Source organism: Wyeomyia smithii, chromosome 2 (genome assembly GCF_029784165.1).
Source record: "Wyeomyia smithii strain HCP4-BCI-WySm-NY-G18 chromosome 2, ASM2978416v1, whole genome shotgun sequence".
NCBI classification, from domain to species: domain Eukaryota; kingdom Metazoa; phylum Arthropoda; class Insecta; order Diptera; family Culicidae; genus Wyeomyia; species Wyeomyia smithii.
Genome location: NC_073695.1, coordinates 189,039,868 through 189,049,346, shown reverse-complemented (window position 1 = coordinate 189,049,346; position 9,479 = coordinate 189,039,868).

The following is a 9,479-nucleotide window of genomic DNA, read 5'->3' as shown; positions in this document are numbered from 1 at the left end:
GCGTAAATAAAATTTCATAGTTTTCGCGACTCTTCACATTTTGCAAAATTGTATAACCAAATCGATTTATCTCACGAAAACAGCATTGAATATGCCTAAAATATTCAACATAAATAAAATACTGCCCGCTACTGTAGACCGTGTTCTCAGTTTCGCACAGAAAATTATGGGCTCCAGGAACTCGAATAAAATATTCGAGTTCCTGGAGCCCATAATTTTCTGTGCGAAACTGAGAACACGGTCTACAGTAGCGTGCAGGATTTTATTTATGTTGAATATTTTGTCCACACTCAATTCATTTGACTCAGCTAATAAGTTGTTTTTTATGGTGTTTGTTATGCTTTGTAAGAAACAATAAACAAACGAGTTAATGAATAAAACTGCATGCGGCACGAATGTTACTAACTGTCTAAACTAAACCAGCTGGAGGCTTAATCTGTCCTCAAAGATGATGTCCAGATATGTTGAATCTATCATGTTATCATCTTTTTTTTAAATTTTTTTTAAAGGGGGGATTTGTTAGTAGCTTAAGTGTATATGATAAATATTAGTAAATAATGAGTATGTGTGCCCAATCACAAATGGTGACATCTCAACACTGTTAGAAATTTGTAATTTTAATTGTTAGGATTTGTTTGCTTTCGCAATTAGGACCAATCATTCGTAGGGATTTAAAACCTACTTGTCAGAAAGGGGGAAGTTAACTTACAACTAACTTAATTGCTAACTTATTGGCTATAAAGAGAGCTTATCGTAGCAATTGAGGATTGCAACGATTTTTGTCGAAAATTGTTAATAATTTTATTTGACATAGCTTCTAATGGTTCAACACCAGTAAGTCTATGTAATTCGAGTGTACCAAACCAAGGAGGACGCTTCAAAATCATTTTCAGAATTTTATACTGAATCCTTTGAAGCGTTTTCTTCCTTGTTGAACAGCAACTTGACCAGATCGGTACAGCATAAAGCATTGCTGGTCTAAAAATTTGTTTGTAAATCAAAAGTTTGTTCTTTAAACAAAATCTAGAATTCCTGTTAATGAGAGGATATAAACATCTCGTATATTTGATGCACTTGGCTTGTATACTCTCAATGTGCTCTTTGAAAATAAGTTTTTTATCATAAATTAGTCCCAATTACTTAACCTTGTCAGACCAACTTAAATTAACCCCATTCATCTTGACAACGTGACTATTGTTTGGCTTGAGGAAAGAAGCCCTAGGCTTATGCGGAAAAATTATCATTTGAGTTTTAGAAGCATTGGGAGAGATTTTCCACTTTTGCAAGTAGGAAGAAAAAATATCTAAACTTTTCTGCAATCGACTGCATATGACACGAAGACTTTTTCCTTTTACGGAAATGCTTGTGTCATCGCAGAACAATGACTTTGTGCATCCTGGAGGCAAATCAGGAAGATCTGAAGTGAATATGTTGTACAGGACTGGACCCAAGACTGAACCTTGAGGTACACCTGCTCTGACAGGAAATCTATCAGATTTTGAATTCTGATAGACAACCTGCAGAGTTCGATCAGTAAGATGATTTTTGAAAATTTTTGATTAGGAAAATTGGGAAATTAAAAGTTTGCAATTTTGCAATCAAACCTTTATGCCAAACACTGTCGAATGCTTTTTCTATGTCTAAAAGAGCAGCTCCAGTGGAATAACCATCAGATTTGTTAGCTCGTATCATATTAGTAACTCTGAGCAATTGATGACTTGTGGAATGCCCGTGGCGGAATCCAAACTGTTCATTTGCAAAAATTGAATTTTCGTTGATGTGTGACATCATTCTGTTAAGAATAATTCTCTCAAACAGTTTACTTATTGAAGAAAGCAGACTGATTTGTCGATAACTTGAAACTTCAGCTGGGTTCTTATCCGGTTTTAAAATTGGATTAATTTTTGCATTTTTCCATAATTTGGGAAAATATGCAATTTTGAAGCAGCAATTGAAAATTTTCACTAAAAATTCCAATGTGCTCTCAGGGAGATGTTTGATTAGTATATTAAAGATTCCATCGTCTTTCATATTTTTGAAATTTTTAATAATTGATTTAATCTCATTCAAGTTAGTTTCAATTATTTTTGCAGGTAAAAAATTCTGGGAAGAAATTAAATCAAATTGACGTGTGACTTCATTTTCAATTGGACTAACAAAATTCAAATTTGAGTTATGAACACTCTCAAACTGCTGAGCAAGTTTTTGAGCCTTTTGTTCATTGGATACAAGAAAACGTTCACCATCTTTTAAAACTGGAATTGGCTTTGAAGGTTTCTTAAGAATTTTCGACAGCTTCCAAAATGGTTTTGTATATGGTTTCAATTTTTCAACTTTAGTCTCAAAATTTTGATTTTTCAGAAGAGTAAATCTATGTTTAATCTCTTTCTGTACATCTTTATAAATAGTTTTAAAAACAGGGTCACGAGAACGTTCAACAGTTAACTTCCAGGTAATCTTTAAAAGACACACTGACAAAACACAAACTTTGAAGCTATAGGTAGTCGAGGACCAGTCCACAAGCAACCGAAAATACGTCTGATCTGTCGGGCAGCTCAAGACGCACTCATCATGTTATCATCAATTCCTATATTTACATACTGTCCGGAGTTGGGTGAAGAAAAAATCGAAACTAGTTTTTTTGTAGTTTTGCAGTTTTTTCTAGTGTTTTTTTTAATTTGCATTCGAATATTTTTTGCGGTAATCATTGATGCTGAAAATTTAAAAATATGAAAAAAAAAATGATAGAACGAAGAGGTGAAGCGGACTCACAACGTATTTGACATAATTGATATGGTGACTGTAGCAAGCAAAATACCCCAAATATAATTTTTTGAAGCTGCAGACTCATACACATACAGTTGTAGTGTTTCTTCACCTGCACAAAAAAAAAAACTAACATATCCGACCAGCAACTCAAAATCTGATTATTGCTTCGTCAAACATTCCACATTGTTCAAATTTGAACAAGAAAATCCGAAACAAACATCGAACAAATTCAACGCCGATACGCCATCGGAGCATCGTATGTCGGAAGACAAATTAACAGGCGGTGAAAAGTTGCGGCAAATAGGTAGTGGATTTTTCCTACACCTGGTTATACTCGGGACCGACTGATGCTGCTACTGAGCGAGCGGCAATAACTGGCGGTTGCTTTTGTTTGCTACGCATTTGAACAGATACCTCTTTGATAGTTAATCTCATAGGACCGAAACGTCTGTTGAACGGCCGCTTTCTCAGTGAGCTGTTCCAAGAAGCTTTAGTATTACCATATAATCGATGCCGTACGATTAGATAAGACTGAATTTCCAGTGTATTATTCCTATTCCCTCGCTAGTACCGGTGGCTAACAACAGCAGGTGACAAATATTTGTACCAATAATTCCATCAGCGAAAAATTATCATTCTCAACATTTTAGCACGCTGGTTGATTTTTCAAGGAACCGAAACCAGTCGAAGAAGGAACCGAGTAACAATTAGCTCCAGTTTACCGAGCGACGGATCGCCAACTTTGGACCACCAAATTAATATTTATCTACGCTAAATAGTCGCTCTTTATTCTTGCCCAAATAACAGACTCTCGAGTTCCAAAAACGGCCATCGATCGTGATGACGACCACTTGCCAAATATTGATATTTGCTGACTGTCGTAAAGTGCTAAAATAATATCGCACTTTGACGGGCATCAGCCGTACCTAAGTGAGCTCAAAATCACATAGAAGACCAATACCAAATTGGAACCGAAGTCTTGGTCTGCCAGCGGCCAAGCACGTCCTGAGATTTGCACTTTAATTGAAATGCGATCAAGTGTTTCGTGGATCATCATTGTTCCGCCTGTACGCTGTTGGCAATCCGAGTTTCACGAATAAAATAGAAATTTTTTTCTTGACTTGTTGGCACCATTATTCAAACAAACTCTCTAAAGAAGTTTGAGCTAAAGAATTGGTGTTATGCGTTCGATTTTGTCGTGTAAATAAATGTCTCGATGCAAATTGAGAAACGATCATTTTGGTAGATTTTTGACTGCTGAACTGTACTTTTTGGATCGCTGGCTTGCGAGTGTCACAGGTAAAATTCATGTTGTTTGCCATTGTCTGTACTTTTTTATGATTTGCAAACATAACTGTGCGTCCATAAAACAGTTTCTGCTAAAAAAGTGTTTCCTTATATTCATAATTGGGGTTTCCTCCCACAATTTGCATAGCACATTATTACCTGCAAGGGATTTTTCATGAGAAAAAAGAATGTTGAGTCATATTTTGTGTATGTCGATCAATATTTTGTTTTGTAAGATTATCATCCATCAAAACTGTCGAAGTTCCTGTGGGAACCTATCAACGATTGAGAACTCATTGAAATAGAACCATTAGGCTGTGTTTTACTTGACAACACCATTAACCTCGGCATGACTTACAAATTATTCACTTTCATTAGAAACATTCCTCTCAATCTTTTCACGTCCTAATTAGCTTTTTGAAAACTCTTTACCAGAAATAAAGGCAAACGAAATGCGCGGAACCGGCAAAGCGCCTCTTATTGAAGGCGTTAAAAAGCGTACCAAATATTGAACGGTTTCTTTCGGTAGGTTAAAGATCTATGCCCTCGCTAGCACCTGATGAGGCGCACACATCGCACCGTAGCGGGATAGTATGTATTCTTTCCGAACCTCTTTTTGATTGCCGAAGCGAACATGATTGGCCGACGGGCAGACAGGCGGCCGCTCGTTTATGGATTTGTGGTGTGATGAAGCTCCCGTCCCGGGCAGACAACCAAAAGCAGAGTTTTTTTTGTTTGATTGTTAGATATCTTCTAGCATTTAACGTTTAAAGGTTCCAACAAAAACCGTGCACTAAAGTAGCATGAAAGAAAGGTTCAAATTAAATTAAGCTCACTGGCTACGAAGAGGCGCATGGGAAAAGTTTGCTACTGAGCAAACATACTCTGCTGGACTGAAAACGAGAACGCCTTGCACGATCGGGACAACAAAAACCGCATTCAGCCTGTTAAGAATTGAATATTGAAAGATGATAACTAACCAAGCTAACGATCAAAGAAATGAACAAATCAACAAATGGTTGAATGAGGATACGAGCTAATGGGTAAATGAACAAATAAACAGACAGTTGAGTGATATCTTGAAGGAAAGTTATTTAGGGAAAGTTGGACAAATTTTGAGAAGCAATAAATTTATGTAAAATTGGTACTTTGGCATGGTTTTCAATGATAGATGTTTGTAGCGTTCAATGTAGGGTGTTTCACTAACTTGTCTTATTTCTAAAGATTCTTGGAAAGTCGTTAGTATTTCTAACCACTTGTCATTAAAAAAGAATGACCATTAGTAGTGTGTTAAATATACGATCGATACGAGATATACCATATTGGGCTTAAAAAAAGTCCAAATCCATATTTCCAAGAGGAATTTTGATAATTGGCATAAATAATAAATAAAATTATAATAATCGTAAACATTTATATATTCAAATCCTAAAACGTTTTCAAACATTTTTCGATAGCTTGACAGATATGTCTTTCCAATACAATTTGCATTTCGGACTAGAAAAACAATCTGAATTGTAGAAAAAAACGTTGTGAAGAATAATTATTAATCCTCACTCAATCGTTGTGATTTCCTGAAAATAAAAAGTAGTATTTAGTTCTAGTAAATTTTCTACCGATTTTGCCTTTTTACTGTGCCAAAGTTAGTCAAACAAATATTGATTTGATTATCATGTGTCATCATCATGTAAATAAGTTTTTGCCAGTACAACGATCAATCTTAACAAATACTTCTGAACGCTTTTGCAACTGTTATGTGAAACTGTGTTTTGGGGAAGCAAGATAATAATAATATATTTATTGATTTTCTTTTCAAATGCCACCCGTAAAGTCGAGATTTACTACCTCGATTTCAACTGCAATCCAACACATTCTGTGTTTCGCCTTCTAATTGGAGGAAATAACATCTTTCCACGCTCCCAATAACGAAAAACTATGCATTGCACGTGATTTTTAATATTAATTGGAAAATTGAAACACAAAACTAAGACTATTGTTTTAGAATTTCCAAGTGTTAACATGCAGAGCTCAAACCGACATTGTGCCTTTTCTTCACAGAGCTACGACACATTCACTCATTACACACAGAAACACGACCTGAATGTCAAAGAGGATGGAAAAACAAATCGAATCAATGTCGTCGACCGGGCGGGCGGAACGATCGGCGCCACCAGTAGTCAGTCTGGTGGTGGGAAAGTTTTCCGCTCCGGAAGTGGTTGACGATTTGAGGGGAATGAGAACCCCCAAAAAACAACTCCCGGGTGGGTCGATCAATCAGACCAGCCACGTTGTAAGTAACAACCATAAACGTAAATTATCGATCGATTCGTACGCTAATCACCAAGTACGGAGCAGGAAGACGTTCTCATGGAACAACAATAAAATTGAACGACAAAATCGTCTATTAATAGTGTGGTGAACAAGTTCTATCCTCAATTTAATTAAATTTCATAAAATATCAGCTCGCAGGTGGTAATGGTTGAAGTAGTGTTCCGCCAGGGTAAAATCACGCTGTGAGTGAAACGATGAGCTCACAGTTTTAGCGCAGCATCAGCCGGTGATCCAAACTGATTTCGCCGTAAAGCGCCGCAACACGAAGTGCGACGTTGAGAGCAGGTCCATATATAAACCGATAGAGTAATGAAGTTATCCAGTTGTTTGGAATGTTGCCCTACGCTAATGGGGAGAGATCCGCGATGATCAAGTCGTTTAATCTGTACTGGCAGACGGAGCCTGGTTAATTATCACGAACATCACGATATGTCGATGTTAAGCACGGTCCAGAGCAACCAACCGCTGGCTGCTGCTGGTTGAATCATTCGAAGAATGGCTCGCGAGGCTTCCGATGGTCATAAAACAACCCGGATGAAATGTCAACTATTGCATCATTGCGCGGTTTCGGGTAAATGAAATTAACTCATGCTGTAGTCTTTTCAATTATCGGTTGTTATAACAAGAAATGTGTAACCTTGAAACGAAGTAAAAACTGTGTTTTAACAGATGTACAAGGGGATGCTGCAAAGTCCCTTTATAATACGTTTTATTCTTCCTAGCAAAAGCGCGGAAGTTTTAACGATGCAATCATTCGACATTTACGATTTGTTTCGCTTTGAATAAAACGTGAGAAGTAAAAAGGAAAAAGTAAAAAGTAAAGAGTAAAAAGTAAAAAGTAAAAAGTAAAGAGTAAAAAGTAAAAAGTAAAAAGTAAAAAGTAAAAAGTAAAAAGTAAAAAGTAAAAAGTAAAAAGTAAAAAGTAAAAAGTAAAAAGTAAAAAGTAAAAAGTAAAAAGTAATAAGTAAAAAGTAAAAAGTAAAAAGTAAAAAGGAAAAAGTAAAAAGCAAAAAGTAAAAAGGAAAAAGAAAAAAGTAAAAAGTAAAAAGTAAAAAGTAAAAAGTAAAAAGTTAAAAGTAAAAAGTAAAAAGTAATAAGTAAAAAGTAAAAAGTAAAAAGTTAAAAGTAAAAAGTAAAAAGTAAAAAGTAAAAAGTAAAAAGTAAAAAGTAAAAAGTAAAAAGTAAAAAGTAAAAGTAAAAAGTAAAAAGTAAAAAGTAAAAAGTAAAAAGTAGAAAGTAAAAAGTAAAAATTAAAGAAAAGAAAGTAAAAATTAAAAAGAAGTAAAAAGAAAAAGTAAAAAGTAAAAAGTAAAAAAAAAAAAGTAAAGAGTAAAAAGTAAAATGTAAAATGTAAAAAGTAAAAAGTAGAAAGTTAAAAGTAAAAAGTATAAAGTAAAAAGTAAAAAGTAAAAAGTAAAAAGTAAAAAGTAAAAAGTAAAAAGGAAAAAGTAAAAAGTAAAAAGTAAAAAGAAAAAGTAAAAAGTAAAGAGTAAAAAGTAAAAAGTAAAAAGTAAAAAGTAAAAAGTAAAAAGTAAAAAGTTAAAAGTTAAAAAGTAAAAAGTAAAAAGTAAAAAGAAAAAAGTAAAAAGTAGAAAGTAAAAAGTAAAAAGTAAAAAGTAAAAAGTAAAAAGTAAAAAGTAAAAAGTAAAAAGTAAAAAGTAAAAAGTAAAAAGTTAAAAGTTAAAAAGTAAAAAGTAAAAAGTAAAAAGTTAAAAAGTAAAATGTAAAAAGTAAAAAGTAAAAAGTAAAAAGTAAAAAGTAATAAGTAAAAAGTAAAAAGTAAAAAGTAAAAAGTAAAAAGTAAAAAGTAAAAAGTAAAAAGTAAAAAGTAAAAAGTAAAAAGTAAAAAGTAAGAAGTAAAAAGTAAAAAGTAAAAAGTAAAAAGTAAAAAGTAAAAAGTAAAAGTAAAATGTAAAAAGTAAAAAGTAAAAAGTAAAAAGTAAAAAGTAAAAAGTAAAAAGTTAAAAGTTAAAAGTAAAAAGTAAAAAGTAAAAAGTAAAAATTAAAGAAAAGAAAGTAAAAATTAAAAAGAAGTAAAAAGAAAAAGCAAAAAGTAAAAAGTAAAAAGTAAAAAGTAAAAAGTAAAAAGTAAAAAGTAAAAAGTAAAATGTAAAATGTAAAAAGTAAAAAGTAGAAAGTTAAAAGTAAAAAGTAAAAAGTAAAAAGTAAAAAGTAAAAAGTAAAAAGTAAAAAGTAAAAAGTAAAAAGTAAAAAGTAAAAAGTAAAAAGTAAAAAGTAAAAAGTAAAAAGTAAAAAGTAAAAAGTAAAAAGTAAAAAGTAAAAAGTAAAAAGTAAAAAGTAAAAAGTAAAAAGTAAAAAGTAAAAAGTAAAAAGTAAAAAGTAAAAAGTAAAAAGTAAAATGTAAAAAGTAAAAAGTTAAAAAGTAAAAAGTAAAAAGTAAAAAGTAAAAAGTAAAAAGTAAAAAGTAAAAAGTAAAAAGTAAAAAGAAAAAAGAAAAAAGTAAAAAGTAAAAAGTAAAAAGTAAAAAGTAAAAAGTAAAAAGTATGAAGTAAAAAGTAAAAAGTAAAAAGAAAATAGTAAAAAGTAAAGAGTAAAAACTAAAAAGTTAAAAGTTAAAAGTTAAAAGTTTAAAGTTTAAAGTTTAAAGTTTAAAGTTTAAAGTTTAAAGTTTAAAGTTTAAAGTTTAAAGTTTAAAGTTTAAAGTTTAAAGTTTAAAGTTTAAAGTTTAAAGTTTAAAGTTTAAAGTTTAAAGTTTAAAGTTTAAAGTTTAAAGTTTAAAGTTTAAAGTTTCAAGTTTAAAGTTTAAAGTTTAAAGTTTAAAGTTTAAAGTTTAAAGTTTAAAGTTTAAAGTTTAAAGTTTAAAGTTTAAAGTTCAAAGTTTAAAGTTTAAAGTTTAAAGTTTAAAGTTTAAAGTTTCAAGTTTCAAGTTTAAAGTTTAAAGTTTAAAGTTTAAAGTTTAAAGTTTAAAGTTTAAAGTTTAAAGTTTAAAGTTTAAAGTTTAAAGTTTAAAGTTTAAAGTTTAAAGTTTAAAGTTAAAAGTTAAAAGTTTAAAGTTTCAAGTTTAAAGTTTAAAGTTAAAAGTTTAAAGTTTAAAGTTAAAAGTTTAAAGTTAAAAGTTTAAAGTTTGAAGT